Source organism: Abramis brama (genome assembly GCF_963993115.1).
Source record: "Abramis brama genome assembly, chromosome: 21".
Lineage (NCBI taxonomy): Eukaryota > Metazoa > Chordata > Actinopteri > Cypriniformes > Leuciscidae > Abramis > Abramis brama.
Genome location: NC_139983.1, coordinates 26,280,321 through 26,297,111, shown reverse-complemented (window position 1 = coordinate 26,297,111; position 16,791 = coordinate 26,280,321). Strand labels below are relative to the sequence as shown.

General features: G+C 37.2%; 1 protein-coding gene across 1 annotated transcript in view; it reads left to right on the top strand.

Annotated features, from left to right (window-relative positions):
- Window positions 1-1,755: 1,755 nt before the first annotated feature.
- The window catches only part of rnf144aa (ring finger protein 144aa), a 37,892-nt gene continuing 22,856 nt past the window's right edge, over window positions 1,756-16,791 (top strand). Inside the window, exon 1 of the mRNA XM_084096811.1 lies at window positions 1,756-1,903. The gene's annotated coding sequence lies outside the window, so the exon portion shown is untranslated. The remainder of the gene's footprint in view (window positions 1,904-16,791) is intronic.

Genomic DNA, 16,791 nt, shown 5'->3' with positions numbered 1-16,791 from the left:
AGACCTATGGCCACCAAAGCGCTTTACATATAGCCTCACATTCACCCATTCACTCACTCACCAACGGCGGTGTCAGCCATGCAAGGCTGGGGTTAGGCGTCTTGCTCATGGAACCGGGGATTGAACCACCAACCTTCCACAACCACCAACCAACCACTGAGCCACTGCCGCCCCAGAAGAAAGTCAGAATAGCCATCTTAGTCATTAGTAACGTGGTGAGATTAAATTTTGGGCTGGTAGATTTACAAATGATTGGTATTGTTGGTAAGATTACGAGATTACAGGCAGAAGTCATTCTTACCAACTAAACGATTCACTCTCACACAGAAGACAGATGAAAAAACAGATAGACATACTTTCCAGACATTTCAGCTCTTTAAAATAATTTTGCCAGACACCAAAACTGCTTCGCTTTTTGTAGTTAGCAAGTATTTCAGAACAAACATCTGGATCACCCAGATGTTCCAGATGTTTCCACCGTTTGTAAAGTAGCTTTGCAGTGTTATGAGAAGCTAGCAACAGCAATATCTAGGTTAGTTAAAGAAAAAATAAAATAAAATAAAAAACACCAAAAAGAAACCTCCCCTGTTGTTGCTACATTGTCGTGGTGGGGAGGCTTGTTTGCCTCCGTGACCCTGAAGACTATACCGGCGGGGGTTATACCCCATGGCAGGTACTACCGAGCCAGGCAGTTTTCAGGTTAGAGGCCAGTCTAAAAGCAGCATTGCCATCACCCATTGGCAGTAGGATGATTGGATGAAGATTGGGCCGATGTATTTGTCATACATATGAACTCCACCTATAGCTGGTGTGTGGTGAGCGCACTGGCGCCGTTGTACTGTGGCTGCTGTCGCATCATCCAAGTGGATGCTGCACACTGGTGGTGGTTGAGGAGAGATCCCCTGATATAATTGTAAAGCGCTTTGGGTGTACAGTAGTACATATGAAAGCGCTATATAAATGCCTCATTCATTCATTCATTCATTCATTCATTCATTCAATGGTGTTTCTGCCTATGCAAATTAGTACATATTCAATAAGTGTGGCGCTCATGTGCATATTCAAATTAATTTCAAAAGAAACTTGTAATACAAAAAAAGTTACTTTTCATGTATACTTTTACTATGTAAAGTTTTATTGTGGTAGGAGTAAAGGAAAAAAAATAAGCCTATTTGGGTGTATTTTGGGCATATTCGATTAGTGTATAGCTCATTTGCATATTAAAATTCATTTTCAAAGAAACTTGTAATACAATTTTTTTTTTTTTACTTTTCATGGGTACTTTCATTGTGTAAAGTTTCATTTTGATAGGAGTAAAGGCAAAAAATAGCCCCATTGGGGTGTAGGCCTATTGTTGCCTGGCCTTATTGGCACACATCTCGGATTGATGAGAATTTAACATTCCTCAACTAGGATTTCTTAGGACTTTTAGTATGTTGTTCTGGACACCTCATAGAAATGATCTAAGCTGCAAAAAAAATATTTTACAATTAGTCCGTCGTAAAACGCTACTTTGCCTGGACTAATAAATATAAATCGGTATAAAAGCATACAAATTTCGAAATTTGGTTGATAAAATCGGAATAAACTTCAGGTTGACACCTCATGTTACATGTAAGATAATGTTACCTCAACTTCGCCAAAAAAAAAAAAAAAAAATCTTCCCAAAACTGTAGCAGGTCTTTTTCTAAAGCCCCATTATAGTTTGTATACTGCACGGTCCAATAGAGGGCGCTAGTGCTGCGCCTTCTCTTCAGAGACACATTACAAATATATAGACGTACAGACTCGCTGTCTGTACAGAACAGTGCTAGGAAATACTCAGACTAATGGCGTCTTCACAACGCGTCCGACGGATCAGCTGATTCTTATATCTGCCTGCAAAACTACATGAAGACATAAGGTAAAACGCTCGTGCAATTACAGATAGCTATGATGAACGTGTCTGTCTTAAATTAGAATGTTTGCTTATCCACAGTATTCGCTGTATACGACACTATTGACTTTCATAATGCAATAGGATTTGTGCAGCGTTCTTTCGTTTAAAGCCAAATGTCTATGTCAGCAGTCAATATATCAAAATTCCGGTTTATTTTTTTTCATTTTTGGAAATGCTTAAATGATCTAGCCTACATTTGGCTAAACGGCGAAACTCCACTTTCTTCTTGGATGTGCAGCTCTCATATAGGCTAGATTTGTTAACCCGACTGATGTCTAAGATGGCTGTTTACTTTTATTGTATGTTCATAGGTTACATACTGTCACATTAAGATGGGCTGGCTTTTAAAACCTGGTGTGCTGCCTACCTAGACAGCATTTTTGGGCATCGTGATGTCCAAAAATGCTGCTGTAATGCCTAAAAAAAGCTGCCTAGGTAGGCAGGGCAGCACACTCTGTTTTGGGATCATGGGACCTTTGGCCAGTCCAGTCAGATGATGCTAATATTCATATGAAATGACCCATTGGGGTTATTGAGGAGTTGATGTGCTCCAGTTTAGGTGCTGGTGCCCTTCAGGGGTCTAGAGGATCAGGATTGTATAGATTGTTAAGTTTTGACATAAACCCTTGAACACTCCCTGGAAAGACAGTAAGTAGCTTTGAGTTATAGGGATTTTCCATGCTTTTTTTGGGATTGTGCAGTATAAAGGAATAAGGTCCTCCCTGGGTCGTGAAAACTGAATGTGTGATCCAAAGTACCAGGATCTTCTCAATGCATCTGTTGACATCTCAAGTAAATGTTTTGTTGAAGGTATTTGGTTTGAACGTTGTTTGTAATATTGCAAGAAGGCAGGAGACAAGGATGAGGTTATAATTTTTTTAAACAAACCAATGATTAATCATATATATGTTTGTCAACAAAAGTAGAATTGCTAGTATCAGTATCAGTTTCTCAGCCCCAACAAATTAAATGTATAATTTGTTTGTATAAAAATGTTTTTTGTTTAGGCTACAAATCTTTTATGCACCAAGATGCACAATGCAAATCAATTCTAAAAATGTGCATACTTTTCGTATGCGCTCAATTGAGGCGAAATGTATATGTAATTTTTTATTCGATAAGAAGACATGCGCATATACTATGACACATTTACCGAATAAATCCCTTGATGTGCAACAAAAAACTCACGGGACTTTGCTCAACAGTGGATGTGATTGGATAAGACTAACCAGTTTTATTGCATAGCATCTCAAATATTGGTTCCATCATTCTGAAATGCCTGAGCCAAGGTCTGTCATCAAAATGATTTGGTTTAATGACCTCCCAGAAGCGTCTCACGATTGCATTTACTAAATACCAGGCATCTGAATGCATGACAGTGTTTATTGGTTTTCGTCTACGTGCTCTGAGGTGCAAGTCATTTATGATGTAGGAAAAAAGATCCCCTATGGCTTCCCCGATTGAAGCAACTTCCATTTTTCTGCTTTATTCGCAAATGTTTTATGCAATATTCCATTTCAATGGAAAAATGTAGTCCAAATCCAAAACCCTCTGTGTTGGCCTACAAGTAGATGCCATAACTAATTGAAATTGCAAATAAATGAATTTCAAATATCAGTATCCGTTAAGGAACATGATAATTTAAGCGTCTTTTACTTAGAGAAATCAGTTGGTAGGATCATACACCATACTTTTTTTTTTTTTGTGGTCAAGCTAGATTGCATTTTTAGGAAAGAGGGTTTATCAAAATACTTTCAGCCAGTGTCCAGGAAAAAAACTCTTTGCTCCCACTGGTCCTCTCAAGTAACTAATGGCTGCAAAGGTTTGACAACACCACATGTTGCTAAACCAGTTTTACATTTGGTAGTGTAGTCCCTCTGGTATTTACTCAACACCCAGCATTCATTACTTTACTGGCTTAAAGTCATCATTTAGATGGGTTACTATGAGGGAGACGTGTATTTATCTTTGACAAGTAGAGTTTTGAGAAATGTTACCTGTGTTATTTGGCATGGAAATGTTTTTTCTTTCAAATATTATCTTAAATGAGATAACGGCGATCTGTTTACATTATGGGAGAGTCTTCTGATGAGTGTTATCTAGGGTTGGAATTGACTTTTAAGCTTGACAGTACATTTAAAGCATTAGCATCAAACTCTTTGATGCTAATCTAACAAAATCTAACATCAAGCCCACTTCTGCATTTTAGCCTTGACTGAAGAACAATTATATGCACTTATCCACTATATGTGCACTATAAACAGTAACATTATTGATCTGTGCACTGTATTAGATATACGGTTATGCAGTTTCACCCGAAAAAAGTAGAACAGAGATTAGATAAGTGTGTTGCTCATAACAGTCAGAAAGTCACTCCCAAATGAGGCCACTTATCTTTCCACGCCATAAATAGACATTCTGTAGTTTAACTTTCAGTATTCGTCATTTAGTCATAACGGTGGCTTGAATGGTAAACAAAAAAAACAGACTCTTTTCTTTCCGATAGGCTTTATTTCTGCTGTTCATAACAGCTCACAGATGCTTCAGTTTATCCAAAGGTTGTGGTGACCCAGCAGCAACAGTGGCAAGTACAACAGTCATCTCAAGAATATGATAATAAACATGCAAAGTTACAAACGTTAGGCCAGATTTGCTAAAAAAAAGGGTCATTAGCATGAGGCCACAATCCCATAAAAGCGTGGTTGGGAGTGGAAAGTTCTGCGGGTTATTGACTGACAATGCGTGAATTGAACACAGGAGCAACCAGATCTTTTCCATAATGAAAAATGCAATCTACAAATAGCAGCACAAATTAGATTTGCCTCAGACTTCGGGCATTTGTCGCGATATCCACAAAACTGTCTGCGAGTGAAATCTGGGCTAAAATAAGACATCACAAACTGTGTTTTAAATACTCAAGACGATGGGCATTTTAACATAATTGTGTGTGTGTGTATTTGACCATTCAAGTGCAATTATCTGCAAAAGAGAACTGAATTCGGGATCAAATGCTGTCTGAGTGTGAACACACCACATTCATTTTTCGGCTTATTGCGCTTATTTAACATTACTTTATATAGCTCTTTTTAACATTATGCACGTCCCGTTCTTTATTTTCTCATGTTTCTTTATCTCTACATGTTCTTTCTAAACTTTCAGTATCTTTAAAGGCTCCAATATACTCACGGCGAAGTTCTTTTTCGTTCTTCGTTTAGGGGTAAAACAAAGTTCGAAATACGTGAGCAGCAATGTACTGTTATCGAACATCCAACTCCGCCCACTCTGCCGAGAGCGACGTTTAGATGAATATGTAAATATGTGCTGCACGCTTACATGGATATATTTACACACCGTGAATCCGTGATAAACAATACTTTACGATACAATGCTTTTTATTGTGGTCATGATATATCATCATACCGCCTATAGCGTACTCTGATTTATGCTGTTGGTATCATTTGTTCCTAATACAATAAGATGTAACACTTTAATAACAAAGAATGCTGAATAGCTTGACCTGGCCATATTGAATTTTTAATAACTCTTCCTGGTCGTCCCATTTAATGCACCTGACTTGGGAAAATTTTACGGGAAATCCATGAAGACATTGACTAGCTTTGCAAATGTGTTCTAATCTATAGATGTGCTTCACAGACAAACAAGCATACTGTATTTTAACCATAATATGGCCTTGTTTGACCTTTTCAGCCCCCACCACACACATACATTTGATGCACTAAATGCATTACAGAGCACTTAAAGCTGTTTATGGTCAGCAGTTGGAAATATGTGCAACCATTTTGCAATTTAATTATGAGATGCAGTATGACAACAGACATATAACTCAGGATTTTGTTATTGCCACACCAACTAATGAATAATTAACTTTCAATCATATAGGCCTATTGTTTACTTCAAGATTCCATATAATGTTACCACTGACTTCCTCCTAAATCAAATCTGCGATGCCTTTATCACTCAAGACATTGTTTTTGCCATAACCAAGCGGTAAGGGTTATTTTGACATTTTTGAGAATTATCTAATGCAGTCTCCTAATAACATACTGTGTTTTCTCTATTAGTCAGTCATTCCTATCAGTGATCTCAGTAGGTACATTGTTGCTGCCCAACAGCTGTGGATGAGAAAGCGGTTATGGCAAAGCTCTGTAATGCAGGCAGGAGACTGGCTGGCTCACGGCAGAAGGTGACCTCAGCTGGGTTCAGATCTGATTGAGTCAGATATTTCGCAGGATAAGTCCCAGTAGACTAGCCTAGTGTATAAAAGTTGCATATGTGCAAAATACATTTCCAAAGTGAGTGTGCCAAGAACACATTGGGATTCATGGCATAAAATAAATGAGTCACACCAAAAGACTCATAGAGATAGATAGATAGATAGATAGATAGATAGATAGATAGATAGATAGATAGATAGATAGATAGATAGATAGATAGATAGATAGATATAAATATATGGGTGCTTAAACACTAAAGTCATACAGATGTTTGACTTTTTTTTTCTCTTTTTTTTTTGCTTGAGTTTTAATTACTCCAGTGAGAAATTTTTTAATTTAAACAGAAACAAGATCATTGAGATGTTTTGGTGAAAAAGCTTACTGCAAGCTTGTCTGATGTGATTTAAGCCTACCTGGTTGACTGGTATAATTTTTCAGTTCTCACAGCTGGTACCTCAAAACTTGGCGCTCACACCTGCCCACAGCATCGAGCTTTGCCACATGTGGCTGGTGATACAATGAGAGTGAGACATTTGCATGTTAATAGCTTGATGGCAACGTGTGAACTCGTCAGACAGTGAAGGCTGTAAAAACGAGAAAAGCTTTGCCTCAAAGCGTTCAGTGGTTTGTACAGCACTGTACAACATCGTCCAAATTCCGGTACCACCAGCAGTTCAGCAACAGTTTAATGTGAAGAAAATGGTATTATCATACATGATGCAGTGTTTTTTAACCACCAAATTTGACCAGTCATTTCTGCATTTTCATTTATGGAACCTCAGTAATTAAAAATATGAGATAAAATGAGTTAATTAAAAATGTGATTTCAGTTTTTTGTCATAATTGCGACTTTATTTCCCCAGTGTGACTTCATTTATTTGAATTGCAACTTTATAGGTCACAATTTCAACTTTATATTGTTAGGGGGTTACAGTTTAGGACCCAAGGACCAGATGTTTGAAAGAAGACTCGGAGTCAGAATTAAAATAAATTGAAGAAGTTTTACTGAAGATAGTTTGCGGTTTCATCAGCAGAAGTCAGCTTCAAGACTCACACGGGAGTTCGTAACTTGATTATAATCACTCATTACATATACACTGAAGCAGCAGTTGATTCCAAAATCCACCCCTTCAATATCTTATAATTAAAACTATATCTATATGTGTAACTTTTTATCTCTCAATATCACCATATTTCCTATACATCTGTTTTTTATAAACGTTATCTCACAACTCAAAAACTTTAAAACAGGAACATTTTTTCAAACTGTGGGTTGCTACTGTTGCTCGCCACCACTATTTTACGAGTTCAAGAGGAACTTTGATTGGCTCAGCAAACTAAAACCTGACACATCCTTTGAGTTGCATTTTTTTAACACAGGACTTCAGTTCTGTAAGGTTTTCTAAGACACAGAACATTTTGTGCCAGCTAATTGTTATGTACAGTAATGTTCAAAATATATTTTTTCATGCACTCATTTGGTTGTGCAAGACAATGAGATGTCTAGAATAGTGTGTCTGAAGTGTCAAGCCAGTATGTATGAAGTGTTTTCCAGTGAGGATGTGTTTGCTAGGGGAGACCAGTTTGAGCACGTCCTGTCAGCATCTGTGATTCAGAGCTTGTTCACAACTATTGCCTATAGGTGCTACTGTACTCTTCATAACTGTGTTTTTTTAAGTAAAGAGGGATAAAAAAAAGTATCTGAATTTTGAAAAGACCTTTTAATACTGACGTGCAGCCATATTCATCCGTGGCTTTTGTTTTTGTTGGCTAAATGTTTTACTTTTTCTCACATCTGTTGTCACTCAAGAACCTTGAGTGGCAACAGATGGCATTCACAGATAACCTCAGGGCTCTCGGTCTCAGATCGTGTCAATAGAAATAAGTTCTCAGCAGCATGCTTGTCATATCCTCTTAATTTTTCAGGCACATATGCTGCGCCACAAGACGAAGAGAAGAAAGATGTCTCTTCATATTTTAATGTAGTACTATTCTGACATGGCTGATGTTTTTTTCTCTCTCTCATTCAAATCCTTGTCTTCACACCACAGATACCCCTTTTCCACCAACAAGAACCGGGTGCTGGTTCAGAGCCAGAGCCAAAGCTGGTTCAGAGTTGGTTCGACTGACGAGCTTACTAAGAACCGGTTTGCCTTTCCACCGGCTAGAGAGCCACAACAGAGCCAGATCTTACGTCACTGTATACGTCTCATGTTGCCCAGCAACCGCTAGTGCGGTAGCGCCAAACACAAACACGCCAGGCTTGTTCGAGATGCATCGGCTTCTCGCAGATCGATCGCCGCATGACATCAAAGCATACGACTCCATACACAAGGAGTCGTATGCTCTCCAAACACTCCCGCAGCTCTGATCGGTCCTCGCCGCTCCGATGCATCTCGAACAAGCCATCAACAATAACGGACGTTGCAATACTATGGATGCTCATGGGTTTGCAAAAATACATCGGAATCCAACGCGTTCGTGCAGCTCGCCGTAACTTACATAGACGGATATTATAATCGAGCTGCTATTAGCTCGACTAGCTGCTATTTAAAAATGGCGGTCACAAGTTTCTATTCGTCTTGTTGGTCACGGTAACCCCGCCCCCAGCCCCTGACGCAAGCGGTTCTTTCTTGGCTCCGTTCTAGACCCTGCAATGATTTGGTGCTACTTAAGAACCAGTTTTACTGGTTCGGAGCTGGTGCTTTGGCGGTGGAAAAACAAAGAACCGATTTGAAACTAGGCTCTGGCTCCGAACCAGCACCAGCTCTGCCTTGGTGGAAAAGGGGTAAGAGAGTCACTCTGTGAAATGTTTTCCACCATCTGTAGACGCTAGGCAGAGTGACCTCAAATCATTAGAGAAATCTTCTCCTTATTCTGGAGGATTGACCTTTACAGTACATTCTCCTGTAACCTTTGAACAGAGTAAATTTGTTCTCCAAGATCTTCTTCCTTCAGGCTATTTAAAAACTCATTCTGGTGTTTCATCACTTCCTCGTGAATCTGCTGTCTTCGTAACAAGTCAGTGCGTGAAATTTTGAAACCGCATTTCTTTCAACATCTTGGTTCTCCAGCTTATATTGCTGAAGAAACCAGGTCATACCAGGTTAAGGTGGTATTTACTCGTCAAATAATTCAAACTATGTTTTGGAATTCAACTCAGTTCAACCAGCTCAATTGGTTTTTTGTTTACTCGCTCAACTATGTCCCCGCCAGCTTAGTCAAGGTCTACCAGCTCTGGCCCGGTTAACCAAGATCTACCAGATTGAGATGAGCAAAAGTAAAAAAAAAAAAAAAAATTTATTGTCTAGTCAGTGGTTTGCCTAATAGTCAAATAATCTGTCATAGGGAAGCCAATAATTAAATGGGTTTTGGGTTCACTTAATGTGTTTGGTACTGGAGATTGGACCATACTAATTGTCTAGACAGTTGTTGAATGACTATTGACCATCTTGACTCATTCCTATAGGTCAACATCAGCCCCATTGGGTTGATCAACCACGTAAACCACCTTGGCCCAGCTAATGACCAGCTTCAAAGCTTAGCCAGAAACCATGTAAAGCTGGCTACTACCTGTTTTTTTCCCTGGATTTGGTTAAGGCAAAGCAAATTGTACTTGTTCCAAAAAAGGATACCATCTAAACATAGTTGTAATACAGCCTTGATAATCTGGTGCAAAAGTGCAAAAACTGCACGTGCAAAACATTTTCGGGTTCAACCCTTCATCAGTGCCATGTGTATCACACATGACACACTTTTGCAATTTATTTGTGGCCTCTGGACAATAAATTCTATTTTTTTAATAACTATTTCTCGTGTGCTGATCTTTTGTCATTTTTTGATTTTTTTTTTTTTTTTTTTTAGCTATTTTTTGGATCTACGCACCGCAAGGAATTCTGTTCATTCAAATTTTTTGGACTAGTGTCTGGGACTACGCCTTTCCCTTCTCTCCAAATTGTTATTGTAGCCTTGCCTCAGTCACTGAACTTCAAAAATAAACCTTGATAAAAAAAGTGCAGTGTATCAGCTCAGTAAAGCAGCCTGTGGTACATTTCAGTTTCGATCTTACTGCTGTGAACTGAAGATAATTGTCCCTGTCTGCTCTTTGGGAGTGTTTCACCTCTGGGATTCCTGACGTTTATAAAGCCTGAGCCAAAAATAAAAGAGTGCTCAATCGCTTTTGGGTGATAAATGTGGGTCATTTGGCAAGGGCAAGCAAACAGTGAGAGAACAGTTACACGTGTGTGCATTTGTCCACACAGGGTCATGGCCACTTGAAGTTTTTAGCTTTATGGACTAGATTCTTGTCTTCCATGAAAGTACAGACTGTCTGTTTTACTCTTAGTAGTATATGTGTTAGTCTGACAGCTACAGTTGCATTCTCGGAAGAACTGTGAAATGAATATCTTTAATGAGCTGGAGAAATTGTAAATATATTAAATATTTCTTGTAGATTTCTGGCCTTTCAAGATGGCTGCCAAGTCAACTGAGTCATGAAAGGGGTCATGACATGACCATTAAAAATCTTGTAAATACAAAAAGAACATTTCACTGATATGACTGCCTCTAGAGCAAGACATTAACAAATACCTTTACATCATTGCACCATTTGTTGCGTCAAAAGCAAATAGAACCCATTATAATCATGAAAACACGTTCAATTTCTGAAGTACTCTATTCACTTGAGCTACTCCCGACAATAGGACAAATGGAAGAGTAAAGCAACGTTTGCTTTGACATGTCTGGTTCAAACACGCGTCCAACCCTAGTCATTGAATACTATTGAGTATCTGCTAATACAGAGTCCCGATCCGATTATTCTAATAATAAGATACTTACACACATATACATACATATATATATATACACACACACACACACACACACACACACTGTATAAAGACATTGGTTGATATAAACATCTGTTTCAATAGTAGATGTTGTAAACAGACTGTGTGGTCATACAGACAGCTGATACCGTTCAGTTAAAAAACAAAAGCATAATCATAACCCCTTTAAAGAGACTTTAGTCAAAATTATCTTATGGTCTCATTTATGAAACCAGTTGATATTTGTCATATGCCACTCTGACATTCACTTGGTATCATGGCAGTTTAATGAGGTTATAGTTTTTGACAGGAAGCCAGGAATGACCTTTAGAGAAAGACAGGCTCAGGGCTGACATACCTCCTCAGCGAGTTCACACACACAGCCTGCAGTCAGAGACCAGCCCAGCTTTACGAAAACACACTGGGGCTCCTTCATTTTGGGAAATTCCCATATTTTCAAATCAAAACCTGTTTTACCTCTTCAGAACTTTACTATATAATATTGGAATGCAATTTAAATGGATTCATTTGGGGTTTTAGTGTTTCATTTCTTATTTATACAAAATAATATAGAATACTAATATCGTCCATTTATCAGCTATAACATGAAATAGTTCATTTTAAGTCAATTTCAATTTTATTTGTTTCTTTTTATGGAAATTTCAATTTAATTTCATTATGCAGCTTTACAGAGAGATATTGCAAAAAATAATGATTGACTTTTCAATATTGACCAGAATTTGATATATTAGTACATCTGTAGTCAAAAAGCTATTATTAAAATGGGTAGTCCAGCATTTTGATTGGGTGAGCCATTCAAGGCGATTCACACATGATTTTAATTCCATTTAAATGTGATGCATTGCTTTCCAACGATACACATTTCAAGTTAATGGATTTGACTGTCGTGATGACTCGATGAATAAACAGTTAAAGGTAGTTAAGCATCTCTCATCTTTTTATTATAACCCTGTTACCTGGTGAGTTTTTTTGCTCTTCATTATTCTGCCAGAGCATATAGCATTAAATAAATGAAATAATGTAGTGGTTAAATATTTTGTCGTTGCCATAGAAACTAATTATTCTGAGTCCAATGACGCGAACCGCTCGGAGTGAAATCTCAGAGTTGTCATCTCGTAATTACAGTAATTCAGACATGATGTGAACACAGCATTAGGCTATAATGAACAGCAATACTTAGTGGAGAAATTGTTTTTGTGTCTGTTATCATTAATAAATTATATTATTTATTGAACATGGGTGCCTTTTATTTTATTGCCACCATTTTATACGTGTGCTTAACACACCTTTTTGGAAAAACAACTTGTGTTGAATTTAGATGTTCTGAGCAAATCACTTTGTTATTCAGTTCATTAACTGTTAGTTATAGTTAAGCTCACAAACTGCTGACTTTTTAGAAAGTAACAGAGTGAGAAACAATGTTAGCAGTTTATTTTGACCTTAACAGATTGAAAACTGGCAGGTTATTACATATGGAGGACAAGGAGTGACATTTCAAAATAAAGTGATTTAATAATTGAATAATTCAAACATAAACAATTAAAATAAATAAATCAATATAAAATTGACTAATTAATAGGCAAACAAAACTGTTTATTCATGTTTTATAATATATTTAAGTAAAAAAATGATTTTTAAATAAATGGACATTTAAACCACAAACAGTCACATGGGTCAGTTTTTTTAAAATTGAGATTCATACATCATCTGAAAGCTGAATAAATATGCTTTCCATTGATATGGTTTGTTAGGATAGGACAACATTTGGCCGAGATACAACTATTTGAAAATCTGGAATCTGAGGGTGCAAAAAAATCGAAACATTGAGAAAATGGCCTTTAAAGTTGTCCATTTATGTTCGTGATTTTGCTGCATTCACTCACAAAAATAAATGTTTTATATATTTATGGTTGGAAATGTACAAAATATCTTCATGGAACATGATCTTTACTTAATATCCTAATGATTTTTAGCATAGAAGAAAAATCGATAATTTTGACCCATACAATGTATTGTTGGCTATTGCCACAAATATAGCCTACCCGTGCGACTTGTGACTGGTTTTGTGATCCATAAAAACTAAATTTTATGGAATAACACCCAAAAAGGTTTGCTTAATTGCAGAAAAAAAGGTGTTTGGTAGTGACGTTCCTTAAAGTTACACACAGATTTTCAGACTTTTGAACACATTTCCCTCAAAATGATGGTACCTATCTACAATGAAAGAGAGGCTATGAGAGAGAGGCACACAAGAATATTTCCTGATCAAAAATATAGGGGTGTGGTTTAAATTAGTCTCAGCCAAAGGACTAAAACACACACTGTTTCGGTAGTGACATGAAAATGTGGGACACATTTTTTTTTACATAAAGTTTCATGATTTAAAAAAAAATATATAAAATAAAAGTTATTTTTTTACTTCACTTTTTAAAAGAAATCAAAAAGCTATTTTTAAAAACAACAATGAAAAAAAGAAAAAAACATTTCAATATCATTTTCACAAGTTGAAATTTAGGGGTTAGGGTTCGGGAGAGCCACCTCCCAATTGAAAGTACCCAATAAATGATTATTTTATATATATATATATTAAAATCTTACTGATATTTTAAATATTATTGTGGGATTCAATAGATAATAGAAGGATCTTTGTAAACATCTAAAATTTGAATACTGAATTGCTTTTTAAATGTGTCTTTTGGTTGTGGGATAGCAGTGTGCACCAATTCTGTAGAATGGCCCATATAGGCCTGTTTTTGGGCATCGTTTTGCAGAGTAAAAGGGCGGTCACAATGCACTTTCTGTTCCATTGACTTCCATTCAAACGCTTGCAAATGCTTCAAACCAGAAATGCAAGCTCCTGCGAAAAGTTTTGCATTTCACTGCGTTCCAAAGTTCAAGTTTGGTGAACTCTGACCTGCGAATTCGCATCACGTGAAGACGTGTGACCAGAAGAAGATTGATACGTCACACCGTGACTTCTTGGCTGAATTAAAAGAACGATATTTTTGCAGTAAAGTCGAGTAAATCGTATATTTATTACATTTTGAGTGCATTACTATTTGTTAAATGTTGAATTTATAAGTCCCCATGTATCCCTTAAAACGTATCTTTGATCACCAAAATTACATTTTTAAATGTTTTTTCCTTGAAAAAAAAATTCTTCATGCTTTAAAATAGCTTGAATGTAACTCTACACCCTTGCCTCATTTAGTATATGCGGTTCTATGAATATGCAAATTAGCCCCGCCTCCACTCACTCGCACACACCAGCTCAGAGATCCACTCATTGATAACACTTTGATGTGATTGGTTACAAGGTAGTTTGTGACATCAGAAACACCAGCGATTTTGAGACTGTCTTTGTTCAATGCAGTTTTAAGGAGAAAATACTCAGCAATGGTGTTGACTTATGAATTAGCACATGGTTTGTCTTAAAGGGGACATATCATGAAAATCTGACTTTTTCCATGTTTAAGTGCTATAATCAGGTCCCCAGTGAAACCAACCTAGAAAACGTGAAAAGTGACAACCCAGTAACTTTGTTTTGGTAAGCCTTTCTCTGCAAGCATGTCAAAAAATAAGCCGATCAGATTTCACTTCCCTTCTGACATAGGAAGGGGATCTTATTATAATATTACCGCCCCCTTAATCTGCACGTTTCCACCCACGGCACCGCCATTTGGTTTTCGCAAGCAACAACAGTGAGTGTAACCAGTTCTAACGCAATGGCAAAAGTTCGAGCAAAGCATGCAAACTGTTCTGTCGTTGGCTGCACAGACCAGCATAGAACACTGTTCGACCAAAAAAAGTCACAGCTGTCTTATAAAGACCTCAGGGATCTGTTTCAACTTGTGTAAAAGTTAAACATGACGGTACATGCAAGTCGATGAGATGAATCAATGTAACTCCACAACAACTACATAAATGTATCCACTAACCATTCAGAAACGTCCAGGTGCGTCTAAAAGTTGCAACCTCTTCCTGAGTCTCCCTGTAAGGCTGCACTCCACTACTGGTTATTTCTGAAACTTGACTGAAATTCGCATGTTTTGTTTTAGCCGAAGTATCCGAAGCTCGTGTAAAGGATCAAATTCGGCTGTCTTCTGAACAGGGGCGGGGAGCAGCAGCAGCTCATTTGCATTTAAAGGGACACAAAAACAGCACGTTTTTGCTCACACCCAAAAAGGGGCAAATTTGACAAGCTATAATAAATGATCTGGGCGGTATTTTGAGCTTAAATTTCACAGACACATTCTGGAGACACCATAGATTTATATTACATCTTGTGAAAAGGGGCATAATATACATATCATATACATAATTACATATATAAACACCACATAGACATATAAACAACATTTAAAAGTTTGATTTTCACCACAGGGGGACTTTAATTAAAAAAGACGCTGCAGATGATCAAAGTCTAGTGTAACCGCAGCTTAAACGTATATAACCCGCTGATGCATTCTTAGATTTATTATAATGTGGGAAAAGCATTACATTATGCCTGTTCTCATCCCAGTCTGGTGTGTTTCTAACATCCGATTGATCTCGTTTGGGCAATTATTTTCTGAAAGGGTTATGAAACCCTACAGTATTACAACACAATGTTTAATGGTGAAATATTTGATATTATGATAAATGAGGTTCAAACTGTGCCCATGGGGCAGGTAAATGATTCTGCTCTTTTCAAGGATGATTGATTAGAACCCATAAGTCAGATAAAGAGAGTGAGGGAACATTATGTTCATGTTTGTGGAGACTGGGGCATCCATATCTTGAAATATTCAGGCATGTACTTCTCAGGTTTCTTTGTGAGACTGACCCATTTCTCTGAAAATAAATAATGGAGGGGAGACTTGGAGACCAGCACAAGACCTTTGAGAAGTTCCACCTTCTGCACCTATTTCATATCTGAACATCTAAAAGACTATAAGTAATGCTCTTAATATGTACTAGTTTGACCATTTGAGCAACAACAAATTCCATTGGAAACCATATTGTCTGCCAAAATATCATAGTTACAACAGTTATTGTTGCTGCTTTAAAAGCATAAATGATAATAACATTTATTGTGTTTTATGAACTTATCACAGGTTTGTGATCCTAACCACAATGTTTGGTCTGACATTTTGATGAAACGTAACATATGATGGTTGTATAAAACTACATATTTTCAAAATGTTCAAGTATATGGGATGAACAGTTTCATCTTAAGCCATGTCACACTGTAGGATCTCAGTTGCCTTTAAGGTCAGACTGTACGGCAGTCAAGACACGTTCAAAACGGACGCACGCAACAAGACTCGTCCGGAGTTGTACATCATCAAACCGTGATATGTTCAGTGACGTGAGCTGCATTTGCATGCGGAATAGAAATGGTGGCTAGCAAAGAATCATATACTCACCCTCATGTCTTCCCAATCCTGTATGGCTTTCTTTCTCCTCATGAACACATAAGAAAATACTTTATTAATATTTATCTGTGTTTGTCATGCAGTGAAAGTCCAAAACAACTCTAGACCCCACTGACTTTTTGAATGGGCAAAAAACACAAAAGAAAGAAATGCATATTGCATAGACATGAGTAAATTATAACAGAATTTTCATTTTTGTGTGAACAATCCCTTTAATGCAAGTTGCGTTACATTAATTTTTAGGGGTATTTTTTATAATGTTGTAAATCATATTGCAGCCTGATAAATGATTGTTCTCTTCTGTTCAGTGATCTGATAAGAAACTGAAATGAGGGCATAGTGATGTTCTC